Source organism: Chiloscyllium plagiosum, chromosome 35 (assembly GCF_004010195.1).
Source record: "Chiloscyllium plagiosum isolate BGI_BamShark_2017 chromosome 35, ASM401019v2, whole genome shotgun sequence".
NCBI lineage: Eukaryota > Metazoa > Chordata > Chondrichthyes > Orectolobiformes > Hemiscylliidae > Chiloscyllium > Chiloscyllium plagiosum.
The window spans coordinates 16,172,850-16,195,559 of record NC_057744.1 but is presented as its reverse complement, the minus strand read 5'-3'; the positions used below and the strand labels follow the sequence as shown (position 1 = coordinate 16,195,559).

Below are 22,710 nucleotides of genomic sequence, written 5' to 3'. Positions count from 1 at the left end.
TTTTTTTGGCCAAATGGCCTGCTTCCACATTTTAAGGATTCTGTGATTCTAAAATATGATTTATCAAGCATCTGCCATGTCTATAAGCGCTATCAGTTGGGATTAAGGGTTACAGGAAATCAGAGGAAAACCTGGGACCTTTACTCTCTTTAGCAAAGATAAGTTAAGAAAAGGAACCATCAGAAAATGGGTGTGCAAGCAGAGCAACAGAGGATGAGACAATTTGAAGATACTGACATCAGCTGAGGCAAACTGTATAGGAATATGGTCTAATTTATTAAGGTACCCAAAAAGAAGGATGAAAGAAAGAGACATTGTGAAATATTGACAGTGGTTTGAAAAGCAGCCAAGAAGAAGGAAGAGAAGAGACCTGAAGAAGTCATGATCAGTGCTTCAATGTTGTGGAAATCAAAAAGTAATGATTGTTGATCAAATACTGTAGGTATTGCATTATGGCTTATGAGTGTTTGATTCACAATTATCATTTGTCTTACCAATATTTGGTTAAAATTGACTCTTACAATAAGTCCCATTCATGCAAGAGTTGGATTTCAAAAGAAACGTTGTCCCTATAGTTTCCTGTTTCTCTTTCCTTTTTTTTGTGTTCTTTGAATCAGTCAGAGTGTTTCAAGTCACGCAGAAGTCTCCAAATCTTATTTGGCATTTTCTTTGTATTATCTGTCTTTAAATGGAGCTGTGCTCTGTTCCTCTCCATGTGGATTCCTTCTGTGTATTGTACCTGCAGCCCCCAGTCTCACCAAACATTCTGCCTTTATACTTAAAATTTCATTACATTGGCCCCACTTTATATCAGTCTGGTTCCATTGTTTTCCATATCTTTCAGCTAGTCAGTTTGAAAAGATTACATCATCTTATGTTATACATGTAATGTTCCTATGACATTATTGTATCCTCTACACAGCATGATCAATACCAAAGGAAGTCTATTACAAAAGATGATAATTTGTATCTCCATTAAAACTTTAAAAATCATTCTTTTCATTTATTCTGACCCCAGCTTTGTCTGATAGTTTTATGTTACATTTTACAACAGAGTTTAATAAAAACAATTCAAATTCAGTTTGTAACATTGAAGGTTTCATTTTATTTTGGAATTGCCGTGTTTGTGATAGAAGAATACAATACTTGTATTACAAATAGATTGTTTCAGTTTATTGATTTGTACTTGTTAACAGGAAACATACGGAAAGTTCAGTGAATCATTGTCACTGACTGCGACATACATTTTATAATTAATTTATTTGACATTTCTTTCTTCATATGATTGAATAATTTCTTTTTATTCACAATTCTGTTTCAACATAAATGAGTGAGCACTTCATCTCATTCCATATTAATCATAAATGCATTTAGATCTTCTTTCATTTGTTTTAGTTATTAATGAGCTTTTGATAGTGCTGAAGCGTTGATGGCAATGATTGTTATGATAATAATGAGACCGATCACCAAAGCAGCTATATTCAAATACTTTGCGATGTTAGATGATTTCTGTGCTTCAGTAAAATTTCCAGCATTGCCTGCATTTTCAGACTGAAAAACAAATTGCACTTTGATTAGATGTGTTGTGCCACTTCATTAACAACTATAACCTATTGAACTGAACTGAACCAGCCAGGATTCAACAATTGTGCTTAACAATAAATTTGGACCTTAGGTGCACAATTTGGGTATTGACTATAGTTCTAGGTTAGCCGAAATAAAGTCAACAATACACATGTGTGAGAAAATTCCAGAGGAAGTGCTTATTGTTAATAAGTGTTCATTCCACCTTTACTTAAAGTAAAGATTAGTAAAATTACCTATTTGAAAAGCATTGATCAAGTATCAACTGAAAGTTTTGACATTCAATTTTGCTTCCACAAGGGGTACAGTACTGGTGGGGACAGGTCTGTCCCAGTATAAAGCTGGGCACAGTGCTGGTGGGGACAGGTCTGTCCCAGTATAAAGCTGGGTACAGTGCTGGTGGGGACAGGTCTGTCACTGTCTTACAAAAATCAAACATTTTCCCTGCAGTCTCTTCCAGGACTTGCTTGACTATTTTTCACTAATCATTTGACTGGGTATCTGAACTTTAGTTCCATTTTAGGTGGTAAGCTTTGTCTGAAGTCCCTGGAGCACCTGAGAAAGAAACTGATCAAGAATTCCAGGGTTCGATGCAATTACAAAAGTCAGATATTTTAGTATAGCATTAAAATATAAATAAATAAATATTTGTATGTATAGTTCTGATAGACACAGTCTAATAATAACATTCTCCACCTATATTTTATTTCCCTTCAATTCTTTCTGAAAGCTAGTACTTTGTCAAAGTACAAATTTGCTTTGAGGAAGTAAAATGTTTATTGCTACTTCTGTCATTCTGACAGTGATGTACTCCATAAATTCTACAACTGAATTTCAGATTAAAGGACAACAATTGGATGAATTGAAGTATAACATTGTTTCAAAATGTTTTGCATAAATCAGCAAGTATGCACAGAGTAAACTCTGCTTCATGCCATCACTTTATAGCAAAGCCTTTACAAATTGGGTTTCTGATAAAGGCAGAGTGAGACCTTGAATCACAATTAGTATTTTCATTTTGTTTAAAATTTCCATGCGAGGTCTGAGAAGTGCAAAAACAATCCAGTTTACTTAACAAATAAAGGAACAAAGCACCAACCTGAAATGAGTAAATTGTTGCTAATACACCGAGTGGCAAACAGCAGCAGAAGAGACTGAAAAACGACCAATATTTATACGATTGGATGTTAGATGAGTTGGGGTTGTTGCTCTCCATCTTAGGATGAACTTTTACTGTTGACTTCAGTTCCTGTTGTGTTCAGTCTGAAGAGGTGTCTGAATACCATTTGCTTTGCAGTGCTGATTTTATACCATCCTGGATCACCCACATCATGTGAAGCTAATTGTATATATCAGTGATGAAATCATGTTTGAGAAAGCATCAACTGACAGTTTTAGCAAATTTTGACATTTTCTTTTGCTTCCTCAAGAGACAGAGCCACTTTTTTATTTGAGGGGCACATTAGACTGTTGGCTAACTGGAAGAATATTCTAGTATAGTTGATTCTGCAATAACACACGTTTCTTCAATCGCATTATAGCCAATTTGCTTTGAAGAGTTTAGACAATTATTTGTAGAATGAACACTTCCTTACCTGTACTGATTATAAGGCAATTCCAGCCCCATTAGTTTAAATAGTGCTGCAATTATGTGATTTTATTATAATGCAGGGTCTCATAGGAATAGAGCTATCACATTATATCAGAACCGATTGTATCCTGAGCAACTTAGTCATAGAGTCATCGAGATGTACAGCATGGAGACAAACCCTTGGGTCCAACCTGTCCATGCCGACCAGATATCCCAACCCAATTTAGTCCCACCTGCCAGCACCCGGCCCATGTCCATCCAAACCATTCCCAAATGCCTCTTAAATGTTGCAATTGTACCAGCCTGCACCACTTCCTCTGGCAGCTCATTCCATACACATACCACTCTCTGTGTGGAAAAAGTTGCCCCTTAGGTCTCATATCTTTTCCCTCTCATCCGAAACCTATGCCCTCTAGTTCTAGACTCCCCAACACCAGGGAAAAGTCTTTGTCTATTTACCCTATCCATGCCCCTCATAATTTTGTAAACCTCTATAAGGTCACCCCATCAGCCTCCGACACTACAGGGAAAAACAGCCCCAGCCTGTTCAGCCTCTCCCTATAGCTCAAATCCTCCAATGCTGGCAACATCCTTGTAAATCTTTTCTGAACCCTTTCAAGTTTCACAACATCTTTCCGATAGGAAGGAGACCAGAATTGCATGCAATATTCCAACAGTGGCCTAACCAATGTCCTGTACAGTTGCAACAGGACCTCCTAGCTCCTGTACTCAATACTCTGACCAATAAAAGAAAGCATACCAAGCACCTTCTTCACTATCCTATCTACCTGCGACTCCACTTTCAAGGAGCTATGAACCTGCACTCCAAGTTCTCTTTGTTCAGCAACGCTCCCTAGGACATTACCATTAAGTGTATAAGTCCTGCTAAGATTTGCTTTCCCAAAATGCAGCACCTTGCATTTATCTGAATTAAACTCTATCTGCCACTTCTCAGCCCATTGGCCTATCTGGTCAAGATCCTGTTGTAATATGAGGTATCCCTCTTCGCTGTCCACTACACCTGCAATTTTGGTGTCATCTGCAAACTTACTAATTGTACCGCTTATGCTCGCATCCAAATCATTTATGTAAATAATAAAAAGTAGAGGATCCAGCACCGATCCATGAGATCTAACCTTTCTACTCAGTCTCCCGTGGGGAACCTTGTCGAATGCCTTACTGAAGTCCATATAGATCACATCTACCGCTCTGCCCTCATCAATCCTTTGTTACTTCTTCAAAAAACTCAATCAAGTTTGTGAGACATGATTTCCCGTGCACAAAGCCATGTTGACTATCCCCAATCATTCCTTGCCTTTCCAAATACATATACATCCTGTCCCTCAGGATTCCCTCCATCAACTTGCCCACCACTGACGTCAGGCTCACTGGTCTATAGTCCCCTGGCTTGCCCTTATCACCCTTCTTAAACAGTGGCGCCACGTTAGCCAACCTCCAGTCTTCCGGCACCTCATCTGTGACTATTGTTGATACAAAAATCTCAGCAAGAGGCCCAGAAATTACTTCTCTAGCTTACCACAGAGTTCTAGGGCTCAAATGATCAGGTCCTGGGGATTTATCCACCTTTATGTGTTCCAAGACATCCAGCACTTCCTCACTTGTAATACGGACATTTTGCATCTATTTCCCTACAGTCTATTTCTTCCATATCCTTTTCCACAGTAAATACTGATGCAAAATACTTGTTTAGTATTTCCCCCATTTCTGTGACTGAACACAAAGGCCGCCTTGGTGATCTTTGAGGGGCCATATTCTCTCCCTAGTTACCCTTTTGTCCTTTATGTATTTGTAAAAGCCCTTTGGATTCTTCTTACTTCTATTTGCCAAAGCTATCTCATGTCCCCTTTTTGCCCTCCTGATTTCCCTCTTAAGTTTATTCCTACTGCCTTTATACTCTTCTAAGGATTCACTCGATCTATCCTATCTATACCTTACATATACTTCCTTCTTTTTCTTAACCAAACCCTCAATTTCTTTAGTCATCCAGCATTCCCTATACCTACCAGCCATTCCATTCACTCTCACATGAATATACTTTCTCTGGATTCTAGTTATCTCATTTCTGAAGTTACTTGAAGAATATCTTCATGTGTTTAAGAAATGGCAATTTATTTCTCTATAGAAAGGTATATGGTTGATTTGTACTTCACATTCCTCCATGCAATTGATTATTCTGACCAAATGCAAGATATTATCGAAAGGAGGTATCTATCATTTTAGGCTTTCTGATGGTTTTGATTTCAATTTTGCATCATTTTTCATCCCCTGCTGAACATTGAACAGTGTGATACTATTTCTCCTACATGGTGACATATTTGGTTTTAATGGATGTCATTGCAAACTGGATAATATGAACCATTTCCTGACAATTTTGCAAGACAGGGTGACATAAGTTAACGGCAATTTTCTGGTTGTGTTGCACCATATTTCATTTGTGTGACCAAATTGGGAACTAGGGATGGAAGTGTGTGTGTGTGTGTGTGTGTGTTCTGTCTGTCTTGACAACAAGCATTGTCACATTTGCTTGTGGACCCTTAGGGGTCCCCCATTCAAAGGTACTTGGTGCCCGATGGAAGGATCCTGCATAGGGAAGGGTAGACAGTCTGACCTGCCCTCCTGCCATCATTGACCTTTGGCCTGGACTTTCGGTGGCGGGGGTCATTCCTGCAACAACCCATTATAAATGACACCTTCATCCAGCCACCCATCTTAACTGGCCAGCAATTCTTAGTAGGCAGACTTCTGTGGATCCTAGCAAAATGTTCACACTGGGCTATGAACTGATTGATTGACACAGGACTTTACAGGTTGAGGCAACATAGACTTTTCACAACATTTCCTTGATCCCAATCACTGGCTTTCTTCCTTTGGGGTGTGTGCACTCAGTATGACCATTTTATTATTTTGATACAGCAAAAGCCAAATTCTGGATGCTATGTAGAGAAGACCATAAGACATAGGCACAGAAATTAGGCCATTCAGCCCCTCGAGTCTGCTCTGCCATTCAATCATGGCTCATAAGTTTCTCAATCCCATTCTCCCACTTTGTCCCCGTAACCCTTGACTCCCTTGATATACAAGAAACTAACTATCTCAAATATATTCAATGACCTGGCCTCCATAGCCTTCATCGGCAATGAATTCCATAGAATCACCACTCTGGCTGAAGATGTTTCTTCTTATCTCCGTTTTAAAAAGTCTTCCTTTTACTCTATGGCTGTGGCCTTCGGTCCTGGTCTCTTCTAGCAATGGAAACATCTCCTCAACATCTACTCCATCTAGGCCATTAAATATTCTTTATGTTTCAATTCAATCACCCCCCATCCTTCTAACCTCCATCCAGTATAGATCCAGAGTCCTCAAACATTCCTCATATGTTAAGCTTTTCATTCCTGGGACCATTCTTGTGAACCTTCTATGAAGACACACCAGGGCCAGTACATCCTACCTGAGATATGGGGCCCAAAACTGCGCACAGTACTCCAAATATGGTCTGACCAGAGCCTAATAGAGCATCGGAAGTACATCCCTACTTTTATATTCAAGACCTGTCAAAATAAATGCAATCATTGCATTTGCCTCCATATATACTGACTGAACCTGCAAATTTACCTTGACAAAATCCTGGGCTAGAACTCCTAAGTTTCTTTACACTTCAGACCTCTGAATTTTCTCCCCATTTCATCATGATTTGTAGGTGCCGGCGTTCGATTGGAATGGACAAATTACAAAACTTGTTGATATCACTGTGTAGTTGTTTCAGTGACACCTTCAGGTGACCATCCTCCAAGGAGGACTTTGGGACAGGCAACAACACAAAGTGGCCGAGCAGAGGCTGATTCCCAAGTTCGATACCCATGGCTATGGCCTCAAATGGGATCTTGGTTCATGTCACACTATGGTTGACCCCATTGCACTCTCCACTCTCTCTCTCACATAAGCGCGAGTGCACACACACACACACACACCTACAGACCCACACAGTCAAACAGACCCTCTCTCATACGCTCACGCATCCACCCCACCCCCACCCCACCATACTCACACCCACACATGCAACCTCCCAAAGACTTATACTTCAATATACTCACACACATATACCTACGCACATGCTGTCACAGACACTCACACACCTACATGCACACACTCACTCGGTCTCCCTTGCACACAAACACATCGAAGTTTGTAGGGTGAATTTGTACTTGCAGAATTAATTTTATTTTGCTCAAAACCTACATAAATCCATGTAAGATTCTGTACACAGGGACACAGACAGATTTTAACTTCACACTTTCAATGCATTATCTGAGCTGAGATGACACCTATTGTTAAAGCTAAGTTGAGAATGTAACTTTAAAAAAAGTTCTGGGCTTTACATATGAAAGAACCAAAACTAACATGGTCATTCTAAAAGATGAAAAACTTAATCTAAATTTGTTTAATATTGCATTTCATGACACTGCAATCCTGTTGTTATAAATCCTGTGTCTCCACAACCACCTGATTAAGAAGCAGCACTTCAAAAGCTAGTGCCTCCAAATAAACCTGTTGGACTATAACCTGGTGTTGTGCGATTTTTAACCTTGAACTCCCCATTTAGAAAATAGTCCATGTCTCTATTTTTTTCTACCAAAGTGCATGACCTCACACTTGCCCACATTGTATTCCATCTGCCACTTCCTTGCCCACTCTCCTAACATGTCCAAATCCTTCTGCAGCCACCCCACCACCTTACTGCTCTTGTTCAATAATTATTGATGTTTTGATGTGTTTCTTCTGTGCAGATATATGTTTTGGTTTTGTCTTTTGACATGGATTATTCTGAAAGTTTGCTTGGTCTACAAAGCTCTTTTCCAAAAATCACTGATAAAATCATTTGTATAATCATAGAAGCTGAGATATGGAGTAATCATAGGGTCCTTACAGAATGGGAGCAGGCCATTTGGCCCATTGTGTCCACACTGACCATCTGAAGAGCATTCCCCCCAGACCCACTCTGTCACTGTAACCCTGCAGCTCCTATGGCCAATCCACCTAACCTGCACATCTTTAGACTGTGAGAGAAACTGTTTTGTTAATATATCTGTCCCAACCATGGGTAGAAATACACCCTGTAACTCTAGGTTCAATTGGGGCATTCAAGTGGATATTGGATGATTATTTGGATAGAAGTGTTGTGTGCAGACATGGGGTATAAAGCAGGAGATTACCAATGGATAATGATACTTGTTTAAAGAACTGGTGTAGACATGATATGCTCATGACTCCTTTCTGCATCATAACACCACTGAGATTCTAAAATTCTGTGAAAAAAGAGAAATTGCAAAATACATGGACATTGACCTTTCTAAGACAGTATTGGATGTGAGTAAATATCTGGCATTCAGACACTGATCTTTCCCTCAATAGAAGATCGCATGAGACATTAATCAATCTCTTCGCAGATATTTTCTGATTTGTAATCCTGCCACATGATGCTCTGTATCAATAATACTAGATACTAACATTGACTCCATTCTCCCACTTCATTTCCTTCAGACACAACATAGTGAAAGTGTAGTTAAGGTGACTAATATTTGAATTTAAAGGAAACTAGAGAACTATAGGTGAGGGAAGGGACCAGAAGACTGAACCAATGTGACTAGATGGGAAGAAAACCATCTGGACTATAATCACTACCATGGACCAGTTGGGTAGAATCGTCTGTTTCCTGCTGCAAATTCAGCCGAATTTGTGGCAGATATTTCAAAAATCTAATTTACTGAACAGTTTTTGTAGAAATGAGAAACAAGTATCACTTTTGGTTTTCTACTGTGTCTTTTATTGCACAAACCAGGGATATATTTTGAGATGGGATGATGCTATTAGTGACAATACCAGCCTGCATTCTGCACTGGAGCTGTCTTTTATGGAAGATGCATGGAGGAGCGAAAGGGTTATTTGCAGACAAGTGGCAGATGACTGATTAAAGTAATCTGAGGTCTGTTGAGGCCCAGTGATAACACCCGATGAGAATTTCCAGAGGTGACAGGGGCTAATTAATTTACCTGGAAGCAGCCTCCTGGCTGAAAATGTCCTTTTTTTTTGTTAGATGGTTTTAATTTGAGTTACATTTATATCATACAAATACCAGGCAATGACCAATTCCAACAAAAGAGTATCTAATTATCCCTGACATTCAATGTCATTACCGTCGTGATATCCTGTATTTTCAACATCCTGGGGATTACCATTGACCAGATGTTAAATTGGAACTGTAGCTAGAAGACCAGGTCAGCAGCTAGGCAATCTGCGATGAGTAATTCACCTCCTGATTTCCCAAAGCCTGACAGAACAGGAGTATAACAGGATGAATTTGTATGGAGGTGTAATGGAAAACTCATAGACTTGTGGGAAAGGCTTGACATTCTGTTGGCATACGGGCTAGAAAAAGGCTATGGTTTTGGGTGGATGGGTGTCATGAGTTGACAAGGGGACTGACTGGGATGGAGTGGGTCTGAGAATTGGAGAATTTAAATAATGTTTAAAAGCATCTGAGATGAAGAGATGTAAGGACTTGTGGAAGGCCTGCCATTGCATTTCAAAGGTCCGGTGGCAGTGTAGTGAGTGGGCCTGACTCCATCCCACATTCAGACCCACTCAGAACAAATATCCATCTGTTTAGGGGAGAGGAAGTTGGGAGATATCGCAATTCAGCACTCATGCTATCAATAAAAATGTATCAGTGAAGACTGTTCATGATTTAATGACAATATTTTTAATAGACATTGCTCCACTGTAGGTTACAATCACAGTGTTTGATCTTTGTATGTGCACACAAAACCATAACACTTAGCCTCAGGAAGTGTGTGAAATGTTCCCCAGTTGCATGTTTGAACTTCACACACAAAACTTCAATCATCGCCCTGAAGACTAGGAATCCAGCAAAGGAGGATGAAAAAGATAGTAAAAACAGAGAAAATAAACTACACAGCAAACTAGTGAGGAATATAAACTGACAGGAAGAACTTCTTTAAATATCTATAAATGAAGAAGAAGGTTAAAGTAAACATTGATCCCTTAGAAAATGAATCTGAGATGGTTAGGGTAAACAAGGAAATGTCAGGGGAATTACACATATGTTTGTTAGGTTTAACTGGAAGCACACTAGCTTTCGGAGCGACGCTCCTTCATCAGACAATCACCTGATGAAGGAGCGTCGCTCCGAAAGCTAGTGCTTCCAATTAAACCTATTGGACTATAAACTGGTGTTGTGTGATTTTTATCTTTGTACACCCCAGTCCAACACTGGCATCTCCGAATCATGACATATGTTTGTGACAGTCTTTATAATGAAAAGTACCTCAAGCATCCTATTAATACTAAAGAATTAAGTGCCATCTGTATCACTAGAGAAGTAATATTAGATAAATTAATGGGGTTATAGGGAAATAAGTTACCTGGCCCTGATGTCTTGCAGCCTAGAAAACGTAGTTATAGAGATAGTAAATTTGTTGGTTGTAATTTTCCAAAACCTGTTGGAATCTGGAGAATATCTGAAGGATCACATGGTGACACAGTGATTAGCACTCCTAATTCATCGTGCCAAGGACCCGGTTAGATTCCAGCCTTGGATGACTGTCTGTGTGGAATTTGCACGTTCTCTCTGTGTCTTTGTGAGTTTCTGCTGGGTGCATGAGTTTCTTCCCACAGTCGAAAGATATGTAGGTTAGATAGATTGGCGTGCTAAATTGTCAAATAGTGAGTAAGGATGTACAAACTAGCAGATTAGCTGTTGTAAATGTGGGGTTATGGATCTGGGTGGGTATTCTTCAGAGGGTCAGTGTAGACTCGATGAGCCAATGGCCTCTTTTTTCATTGTAGGGATTGTATAATTGGAAAACTGCAAACACCCCAATTCAAAAAGAAAAAGAGGCAAAAAGCAGGTAACTAGATGCCGACTAGTCTAACATCGATTGGAAACGTTTTGGAATCAACTAAAGAAGTAATAGCTCAACATCTGGAAAATCACCAGTTAACGAAGCAGACTCAGTTGGCTTCAAGAAAGGGAAATCATGTCTGACTAATTTCTTAGAGTTTTTTGAGGAACCAGAGGGAACTAGTAAATGTGTTGCATTTGAACTTCCAAAAGGCATTCAACAAGATAACTCACAAAAGGTTAAGTCATAAGATAAGAGCACGTTGATTTGGAGGTGGTATATTAGCATGAATGCAGAACTGGCGCATGGGCAGAAAGCAGCAAGTGGGGATACGGGATTTTCAAGTTGGCAATTTGTAACCAATGGAGTTTCACAAGGATGCTGCGACTGCAACAGTGGAGGAAGGAAGCAAAAGTAGTGTAGGCAAATTTTCAGATGACAAAAAGACAGCTGGAAAGACAGGTTGTGAAAGGGATACAAACAGTTTGCAGAGAAATATTAAAAGACTAAGTAAGTGAGCAAAATGCTGTGGTTCTGTTCGCCGAGCTGGAAGTTTTTGTTGCAAACGTTTCGTCCCCTGGCTAGGCGACATCATCAGTGCTGGGTACCCAATATACCAACCACGACAGCGGACAGCTGAAACTGACAACCAGAAGCGGCAGGGACAGACCACTATAAACACCGGAGGAAACATCAAAGAAGCGCTTCGCAGGAGGCTCCCAAGCACTGATGATGTCGCCTAGCCAGGGGACGAAACGTTTGCAACAAAAACTTCCAGCTCGGTGAACAGAACCACATCAACAAGCACCCGAGCTACAAATCTTCGCACAAACTTTGAAGTGAGCAAAATGTTGCCAAATGGAGTGTAATATAGGAATGTGTGCAGTGGTTTATTTTGGAAAGGAGAACAAAAAAACAATATTATTTAAATGAAGAAAAACTGCTAAAAGCTGCAACACAAAGGGACTTAGGATACATGTGCATGAAACACAAAGTTAGTGCACAAGGGGTAACAGATAATCAGGAAGGCTAATGGAAGTTTGGCCTTTGTTTAAAGGCCAAAATTCCCTACAAGAATAAGGAAGTCTTACTGTAGCTATACAAGGTGCTGGTGAGACCATATATTGAGTACTTTAAGCAGTTTAAATACTGGCATCTCCAAATCTTAAGCAGTTTTGGTCCACTTATTTAAGGAAAGATATCTATTCATTAGAGGTAGTCCAGAGAAGGTTCATGAGGATGAAACCTAATATGGAGGGATTGTCTTATGAGCAAAGGCTAAACAAGTTTGGACTCTACTTACTGGAGTTTAGAAGAATGAGTGGAGATAATGTCAAAATGTATGGGATTCTTCAGGGGCTTGACAAAGCAAATGTTGAGACATTGTTTCCCCTCATGATAGGGTATAGTCTCAGAATAGAGGGGCACCAATTTGAGACTGAGAGGAAGAGGAATTTCTTCTCAGAGAGTTAGAACTCCTTGATGCAGAGAAATGTGTGAGCAATGTCCTTGTGATTTTTTTAAGGCAAAAATAGGTAGGTTGTTGATGAATAGGAGAAATCAAGGGTTCTGCAAAAAATGCAGGAAAGTGAATATGAGGAATATCAGATCAGCCATGATCCTATTTGAATTTAAATGCTTTATTATCATTAGCATTTTACAGTGAAAAGTACAGTAAAGTAGAATGAAAAGCTTCAACTGCCACCACAATCCAGTGCCATTTTGAACAGTTTAAGAATAAAAAAAGTAAAACAATATAAATGAAAGAGAGTCTATCTCTGCACTTTGAGTTTAGAGTCATAGAAGCATACTGAACAGAAGAGGCCCTTTGATCCATTGAGTCTGTGTTGACCTATCTACACTAACACCACTTTCCAACATTTTTTCCAATGCCTATCCACATAAAATCAGGGATGGACAAAAAAGCTGGTGCAGTCAGTGCGCCACTTGCGATAGAAAAAAACCTCAGTGGTGTTGAAATGAGATAACATCTGCTATACCAAAGGACAAGTATATTCTCAAAGTGGGAACTGATTATATCAACAGTTGTCTCACTTCCTTTCATGAATGTAAGGCTGATTGCTGAAACAATGTACTCTTGCACCACTTCCACTCCCATTTGTTTGTGGAAAAGCTCTCAGGTTAAGCAGTTATTGCGACATTGAAGCATCAATCTGGATTATGTGCAAAAGGTAGGATTTTGGGATGATCGAAAGGAACAGTTATGACTTTTAGGGGGAGACAATACTCCGTCTAGAGCTTTGAATGTGGCAATCTATAACATGTTACATTGTCGGGTCCTGCATTCTCAAACCTCCATTCTTTATGTTTATATTGCAGCAAATTCTGTACTAAGAGTTAGTCACAACACTGATCAAGAGACAGAAAAACATTTTTCATTCATTGTTCCTTTAATTGTTTTTTTTTTTACTGGGCCTTGAAAATGGCTGATTTGTTATTGTTAATGAAGCACCAACTGACTGTGCAGTAGGCTTAAGGGAACTGCTTAGCTGATGTTATGTTTTCACCACGATGCATGATAGATCCTATAATCTTCGCAGATTGTAAGATTTATTCAAATGTCTTTCCACAAAGGAGGACAAGTGTAACAGATACGTGGAAACAATGATAACCACAAGTTCCCTTTCAAGCTACAAACCACTCTGATTAAGAATTATGTCTTTGTTCCTTAAAACTGCTGCTTGGTCAAAATCTTGGAATTCTCTTTGTAATAACATTGTGATGTGCTTGCACCACCACAAAAGAAAACATTTTGAAAAAAGTTAAATTTGGGCTAAAATTACATTATATATGAATTTTCAGAAAACTGTCTTTTAAAGAGAAGAGGGTCTCTTAAAAGCACTGTTCTTAAAAGCATATATTCTTAAAAGCACTGTCACTTGTCTATGAAATAATCCAACAGAGGCTGGTATGCCCTCATCATGTCCCCCTTCATTTACACATGGAAAGTCCTTCAAACTGACCCAGTTCCCTTAAAGCCAGCCGTCAGAGTGAACAGAACCTCTGACCCTCCTGTTGATATTTCGTTTTTACAGCAGTACACACCAGCCATGGCCAGCCAACTTGGAGTCACTCCCTTGAACAGAGGAGATTCTAATTCTCGTGGTTCTATGTTTATTATAAAAAGTGGTAGTGCTTATTGACCTCCTGTTTATATCTGTTAGCCAAGGCTCCTTGATTGGATCAAATGGGTCAATGGGCTGAAAAATGGCAGATTGAGTTCAATCAGGATGAATGTGAGGTATTGCATTTTGGCACAACAAACAGAGGTAGGACTTGAGGATCGAAAATTTAAACTTAGAAGCAACAAGTATATGTCGATTTTTACTAACCACAAAATGCCTTTTCAATTTAAAAGAATACAAGAAAATGGCTGAGAATAGTGATTGAACCTTGTGAACCTGTGCTGCTGCTTTGCAGAATTAAGCTGAAATCCAAAGGTAAGAGGACAATAGAGTTTCCCTGAAGTGAATACTGACACATTAATTCAAACTAACCTTGAACCACTACAATGGCATAGGAGAAAGTGAGGACTGCAGATGCTGGAGATCAGAGCTTAAAAATGTGTTGCTGGAAAAGTGCAGCAGGTCAGGCAGCATCAAAGGAACAGGAGAATTGACGTTTCGGGCATAAGCCCTTCTTCAGGAATACACTACAATGGCATGATGATTTACGTAAATAAGAACCCTTTCCCAGGAAATATGATTGAATTAACTTGCTGTAAATCATGTCACCTTATTACGTGTGATTGGTCTTTCTTGTAATTAAGGCTGTACTATCTTTTAAAAAACATGTAAATAATGTGTAGTTTTTGAATGTAATTGCGCAACTTCACCACAGAACACAGAAGCTTTAACCTCTGTGTTGCTGGATAGTTTTGCATCAAGGTAATTCAATAAACTAATGACCCTTGCTTTTGTACAGACTGCATTCCATTGATTCTTTTGACGGATCTCGGACCAAGAGGCCCCTCTTGAGGGGTCATAAATCTTCATTTTGGTGCCGTGACTCGATTCGGCTCGGACAGATTGTGAACAGGGTGTAAGAGTTTAATGTCCTTCTCTGTTGAGTGTTGAGGAATTCGGCCAGCCAGGCATGAGTATTTTAAGAGCTTTTGGTTTTCTTCTCATTCAAGTGGTGTCTGACGTGACCCCTCACTGTTTATTTTCTAGTCCAGCCTGAAAGGATCGGTCTTAGCCAGGGTTAAGTCTGGGAGACGTTTTATACATATATAAAAAGGGGGGAGCGATTAACTGAGATTGGGGATGCTTTTGTACTTACGGACAGTGGTTTCCAAAAGTTGCTGAACTCTGAGGGAAGTGTTGAACTTTGCTAATTTCTGGGTTTTTAAAAAAATCTCCAATCTCCCGAGCTTCGTTAATTTCCGGTTTTAAAAAATTGGATCTTTGTATTTTTAGCAGTTCTCGGAGGCTGGTGGCCTCAAAAGTTACAAGATAGGCAGTTAATTATTAGGGAGGCAGGTGGCCCCCGATATTTGTGATTATTAGGGAGGCAAGTGGCCCCCGATATTTAATACGGGTTGATGGTAATTTAAAATATATTGACTAAGATTTATCTGCTTATAATAGAAAGAAAGGAGGCCTGGAACTTAATAATAAATTAATAACTAATAATAATAACCAAAGGTGATTTTTAAAAGAAAATATCTCGATATTTTATAATAAAAGTTACTTTTTAAAAAGTAAAAATTAGTGAAATTAATTAAGGTTTGAGGAAGTCTGATTAGTGAGTAATAAAATACGTTGGTATAAAACTGAAGTAATTTTAAAACATGTAATTACATAGGACAGATGGTCCATCCTCAATATTAGTGAATTTATGTGTAACAGCTCGAGATCCAGGACTGTTTTGAATCTGATCTGCACTTTGGAAATTTAACATAATTTCTTTTAAGGTTAAGGCTCCTTCAGTGATTATGAAGTAAAATATTAATTCCTGTTCTTTTTACAGGTCATGACTGCCTTACTGTCAGTTTCTAACTAATCTCTTTTATCCTTACATGAAAGCCAGCATTATTCAATTTCAAATCAGTTTAATACGGAGGAAGACAACATTATAACCTTGTTTTTGTTTCAGACATGTTTGTTTCCACTTAATTTTAAGACTGCTGTGTCTTGTTGGTGACTATTAGTAAGGATGGTTGTGGTCTTATTGAGGGAGTCCCCTCCCTTAATGACAGTTGAAGTTTCAATTCAACATTAGGTTGTGATAAATCATCTAAAACTTAATATCCTATGGTTAATTCCTGTGTCCTTGGATTCAGCCATTATTCGTGCATTAGAAGTTTTTTTTTAACTTGATTAGACAAAACCTTTTAAGGTAGCTCCAGTTATTTCATGACTTATAACATTGTAATTGAACAATGACTGATCAGGACTACTTAAGAAACCTAATCTTGGATTTAAATTGAGGGACTAAATCCGGGTAATTATAGTGGATTTCAAAGTTGGGAACTGTATACATTTTCCATTTTAAATATTAAATACTGAATAAATGAATTTCCAATTTATATTGATGACTGTAAGAAAATAAAATGTTGCATGTTACTCATATATATTGTAAAAATAATGATCATTGATATATTACCACAGAGGAGAGATCTGCTCTCAAAACAAGACAAAGAGAATTAAGGTCTGTTGATCTTCCAATGTCCACAAAAATAAATGAAAACTTATTATATGTAATCTTCTTCAGCTGGATCCCCACTCAGTAATACGTAAAGTATGCTTGGAACCACTCCACTCAGTGCTCTCCCCTAAATCCAAACTATCCATATCATTAGGTGTCCCTAACAAATGAAAAAGGACTACTGCCTGACTTAAGCAGGCATGCTGCTACCCAGAATTCTACCCTTTGGACAATAGGGACAACCAAATATATTGAGGAATAGGGTGGTATATCAATCACTATTTCTTTTGTAGCATCACTGTCCCATTGCCATAAAGTTAGCAGGTTCCATAATGTAACAGCCTTGTGATACAATGACCAGGACAAGTGAATGAGACAAATCACCTATTTAGTTATTCTCCTCTTGCAATTTTTGATAACCTGAAAATTCAAATCCTAAAACTAGCTTTCAGATTATGACAATCAAGATTCCAAAATGTATAGTTAGAAACAGGCTTTAAAGTTAGACAAACATAAATTGATAAATTGGTTAAATAAGGTTAAAATGAAAATGGAGGCTCGGAGATCAACTACAGAAGGGAAGAGAATGATGCAATAAGAAGGATAAAACAGCAGAGTACAGTTTTTAAAATGTTTTAGTCACTTATTGGGTTTCCACCCACGACTACAGAAAATGATTATTTTATTTATTATTTTATAAAAATATTTTATAATATTTATAATAATCAATTGTATTAGCCCGAATCAAAATTAATTGGCAGGATCGCTTGTTTTTAATTCCTTTACACATTGTCAATGACCTGCCTTATTACTTCAAGGTTAATTTAAAACATGACTGCATTAATTCATTGTTAATTAAAGAATGGAAAGCTACCTTACTGGCCAGTTGAAGAAATTCTGCATATGAATGGGGGATAGGGATAGATATATATACATATAGTAGATGGAACTCCCAAAATCTGGGGAGGTAACTGTGAATGGGTGTATATATATATATATATATATGTAATATATATATAATATATAAAATAAAAATTAGAAGGGACATGTAAAGCCACATATATATGGTTAAAGCTCGGGATTCCAAGTAGAATCTATGTCTGGTATACTGATCCTTTTGAGGATTGGGATCTTGTCCCTGTATACCTGCTGAGCCTGGTGGCTCAGTAGTTAGTACTGCTGCCTCACAGCGCCAGGGTCCCAGGTTCAATGTCAGCCTTGGGGGACTGTGTGGAGTTTGCACATTCTCCCCATGTCTGTGTGGGTTTCCTTCAGGTGCTCCACTTTCTTCCCACAGTCCAAAGATGTGCATGTCAGGTGTATTGGCCATGCTAAATGTGCATTAGTCAGAGGGAAATGGGTCTGGGTGGATTACTCTTCAAAGGGTCGGTGTGGACTTGTTGGGCCAAAGGGCCTGTTTCCACACTGCAGGGAATCTAATCATCTCCTGATTGTCCCCAGCCTTAATTTAAACCACCCACTTGTTTTCAAACCTTTCCTTCTTTTGTAAATGAAGCATCCAGTTTTCATAGCCGATATCATGGGGATGAGTGACCTGTACCATCCTAAACCGGGTCCCATCCTGGGAACTAGAGTTATGTTAATGAAGCATGTCCCTAACTGCAAGACCAAACTGGCCCAATTTGCTCAATATGTCCAAGGGCGATACGAATGTAAATGCAGTAAAATTCTGGGAGTAGCCTGAATATGAATGGCTTGTGTTACAAGACTGAAAGATGCGCCTATCTGTCTGATGGAAGTGACAAACAATTGAACAATAATCAAGAAGCTCAATTAGCTTTATTTAACCCTATGTTTTTGCAATGTTTTCTGCCTGGAGTCACTGTCAGGATCCAGACCAACAGTACGAACCAGTCCAGGAATTTCCAGTCGCAAATGAGGTGAGCGGTGGTTTTCTATTGGGATGGCCAGAACTGGACTGAACCATGATGCAGGTAAAATAAATTATATCCACCGCCCTCACGATCCCAAATGCCATATTCCAGCCCTGATAGGGTTGATTGGAACCAGGATACCCACTGGCGCGGAACCTACCTCATGTGCCCACTCGACGACCACTGCTGGACAATCTTTTCCCGAGGGGATCCTGAAAATGGGAACAGGCAGGCCCCAGCATTTCACCTTTGAAACTGGCAACAAGACATCAAAAACCCCAGGGACAAATGCCTGGCCCTTGCTTTAACTGTTGAAATGTGGCCAATGGGGAGCAATGTGTCTTTAATGTTATCTCGGAGCTGACGTGGGAAATCAATATACTTTCATCCTATCAAAAGGAAAATCTACTAATATACACTGACTCTTCGTTGTGCTTTTAATATGGTCCATGATTTTGGAGATTTGTGGGAGCATTGAAGATTTTTAACCCCTAAGGGGGCAGCGTTATAATAATGCTATTTTCTTCAATCAATCTGATGATTATCACGATGTTTGGGTCATGCTGATGAAAGTGATACTGTTTCTAAAGTAATGGGCAAGTATATGCAACTGCCAAGCAGGCAGCCTTACACCCCAAACTTCTGATCCCATTGGGTCCCCAGCAAAACCCGGTTAGACACAGTATGAGGATGGGTATGCCAGACCTGGATAAGGTGCAAAATTTACAGGGAATGAGACTGTCTGTTCAGTGCCAATTCACAATGTAGAGGTTGATTTCTCTATTGCTTACTGACCATAATCATACAGGTTTAGTGTTTGGATTGTTTTCCATATTATTTAGGAATTTGGAAGCAATTTGCAAACTTCCATTTCTGAAATAATTACAGGCACCTAATATTACAATATACAATTGACTGAATTATCAAGTGAGATTAGATTAGATCCCTACAGTATGGAAACAGGCCCTTCAGCCCCACAAGTCCACACTGATCCTCTGAAGAGTAATCCACCAAGACCCATTTCCCCTCTGACTAATGCACCTAATACTATGGGCAATTTAGCGTGGCCAATTCACCTGACCTGCACATCTTTGGACTGTGGGAGGAAACCGGAGCACCTTGAGGAAACCCATGCAGACACGGAGAGAATGTGCAAACTCCATACAGACAGTTGCCCGTGGCTGGAATCGAACCTGGGACCATGGTGCTGTGATGCAGCTGTGTTAACCACTGAGCCACCATGCCTCCCCATGGTGATTTTATTTCATACATAGTGGCTAAGCCTAAATGTCTTTGCTTTGTGTATGGAGCTTATAAGGATACAAACTGGTTGATTTGATTTATTTTTGGATTGCGCTGTTAGATCTAAGAAGGAGTGGCTGGCTGAGCTATTATCTTCACATTGATATTTAATACTGAACAGTGATGGTTTATAATTTTATACCAATATCTAAATTCTAGGGTTAGCTCAATATTAGAAAAATTTCATTGTGGTTTGAAAGCTTTGTGTCATGTTATCATAATTTGGGGACAGCATTGCCCTCCAGCCAATATTCATCACCACTATTTCTGCTCAAAATCACCATCTGGTTTCTACACTTAATTTTAAATACTGTTAACTACAGCTGAAGATCAGGCCATTTAATTGAGCACAAGGTTAGTGTATTTTTTTTAAAAAATACAATATATTACAGAACTAATCTAAATTTTAGATGATATTGATGTTTTTAGTAGCAAAACTTCAAAGAGTATTACATCCTAGCAAAGCTAGATTTATAAAAATAGGTTTTGCTTAACTCACCCATGCCTGGGCTTTTCCATATAAAGTAAGAACATAATGGGTAGGAAGGGAATCTCTAGTGCAGAGTTTGAAATGAATGAGCTTTTTGCCAGTATGGGCAATATTTTACTCCAGTGGGCTATTTGTGTTTGGTTAATTTGAGAATTATTTATTTCAAAGTTGCTCTTAGGTCTTCTAGCCTGCTGAAGAGCACAAATTATGGCCTCAAATAGGGTACTCCCACAATACTCAAACCAGAATATGGGTGACCCCTACTAGATTAGTTTGTGTTTCTTCTTTGCTGCTGCCTATTTTAATTGATTATATGTATATTGTATACATTTATATACAAGGAGGAAATGGTTTATACTTTATTACAATGGATACTCAGTGGTCTCCAACCTTGCAAGGGGGAAGATGACGATCGAACTTGACCTGCTGTGTGGACTTGCCATTGCCAGCATTGGTGCACAAGAAGGAACAGTTTACCTGTGTGATCCTGAGCAAACAGGGACTGTGTACCAACTATGCCAGGAAGATGTCCTTGTGTGCCGAAAGACTGAATGTTGCCAAGAATAACTATTGCAGTGGTCAACTGCAACAAAAAGATTAACAGTTCATTTACAGAGCAAGTCTAAATGGTCTTTACCCTGTAAAGGTGTGTGCCAGTTTGATTACATTTGTACTATGGGAATCCCTGGTAAGCCTTGTCCCCTTTCAGATAGATCACGTAGTAAAACAGACAAAGGGGGGATGTTATCCTTCACTAACAATTTGTTTCTAGAAACCCATAATAAAATATTTTGAGAGGATGAAGTAGTTTGTTATGACCTTACTTCATCAGGCGACTCCCTGACCCCTTTTATCCTTCCAAGTCCTAACATGGGGGTTTGGAATAGTACTAAAGTATTTACAGGGTGTAATATCTCTTTTAGTAATTGACCATTCGAACTAACCTTGAACCACTACAATGGCATGATGATTTACGTAAATAAGAACACTTTCCCAGGAAATATCATTGGATTAACTTGCTGTAAATCATGTCACCTTATCATATGTGATTCGCCTTTCTTGTAATTAAGGCTGTACTATCTCTTAAAAAACATGTAAGTAATGAGTAATTTTCAAATGTAATTGCGCATCTTCACCACGGAACACAGAAGCTTTAACCTCTGTGTTGCTGGATAGTATTGCGTCAAGGTACCTTAATTCAATAAACTAATGACCCTTGCTTTTGTACAGACTGCATTCCGTTGATTCTTTTGACCGATCTCGAACCAAGAGGCCCCTCTTGAGGGGTCATAAATCTTCAGACTTATACAACTAATATAGTGCTGTAGAATAGAGGGACCTAGAGGTTCAGGTAAATAATTCTTTGATGTATACGTCACATATAGACAAAGCAGTTAAAAAGGTGTTTAGCACGCTTGTCTTTGTTGCTCAGTCCTTTGAGTATCAGAGTTAGGAAGTTATATTGAGGTTGTACAGGACATTGGTGAGGCCTCTTTTGGAGTACTGTGTCCAGTAATGATCTCCCTATTATAGGAAGGATATTATTAGGTTAGAAAGGGTTCAGAAGCGGTTTACCACGATGTTGCCAGGTTTGAAAGATTTGAGTTATAATGAAAGGCTGGATAGGTTGGATTTCTTTTCAGTAGAGCATAGGAGGTTGAGAGGTGACCTTATAGAGATTTATAAAATCATGAGGGGTAAAGATAGGGTTAATGGTAGGTGTCTTTTCACTAGGATGGGGGATTTCAAGACTGGGGGGCACATTTTTAAGGTGAGAGGGGAGAGATGTAAGAAAGACAGGAAGGGAATTTTTCTTTTACACAGAAGGTGGTTCGCATATGGAATAAACTTTCTGAGGAAGTGAGGGATGTGGGCACAATTACAACATTTAAAAGACATTTGGATAAGTACATGAATAGGAAAGATTTGCAGGAATATTGGCCAGGAGCAGACTGTTTAGTTTAGGATTATGTTTGGTATGGACTGGTTAGATTAAAGGATCTGTTTCCATGCTGTACAACTCTATGATCAGACTACTGCAAAAAATACGGAGGTATGGCATTGAGGGTGAGTTGAAGGTTTGGATTAGGAGTTGGCTGGCTGGAAGAAGACAGAGGGTAGTAGTTGATGGCAAAGGTTCATCTTGGAGTGCCGTCACTAGTGGTGTTCCGCAAGGATCTGTTTTGGGACCATTGCTGTTTGTCATTTTTATAAATGACCTGGAGGAGGAGTTAGAAG

General features: G+C 39.0%; 2 long non-coding RNA genes across 3 annotated transcripts; one reads left to right on the top strand and one right to left on the bottom strand.

Annotated features, from left to right (window-relative positions):
* Nucleotides 1-1,085: 1,085 nt before the first annotated feature.
* Nucleotides 1,086-14,648, bottom strand: LOC122540671. 2 transcript variants are annotated; one of them, XR_006309371.1, is made up of 3 exons: nucleotides 14,634-14,648; nucleotides 2,684-2,923; nucleotides 1,086-1,551 (listed from the first exon to the last, which is right to left on the bottom strand). It is a non-coding gene; the product is annotated as an uncharacterized LOC122540671 (long non-coding RNA). The 2 variants fall into 2 exon arrangements; XR_006309370.1 differs by lacking the exon at nucleotides 14,634-14,648 and having other exon boundaries at nucleotides 2,684-3,033.
* LOC122540673 lies at nucleotides 13,233-17,760 on the top strand. Its single transcript, XR_006309375.1, has 3 exons — nucleotides 13,233-13,307; nucleotides 14,495-14,576; nucleotides 16,749-17,760. It is a non-coding gene; the product is annotated as an uncharacterized LOC122540673 (long non-coding RNA).
* The last annotated feature ends 4,950 nt before the right edge of the window (nucleotides 17,761-22,710 follow it).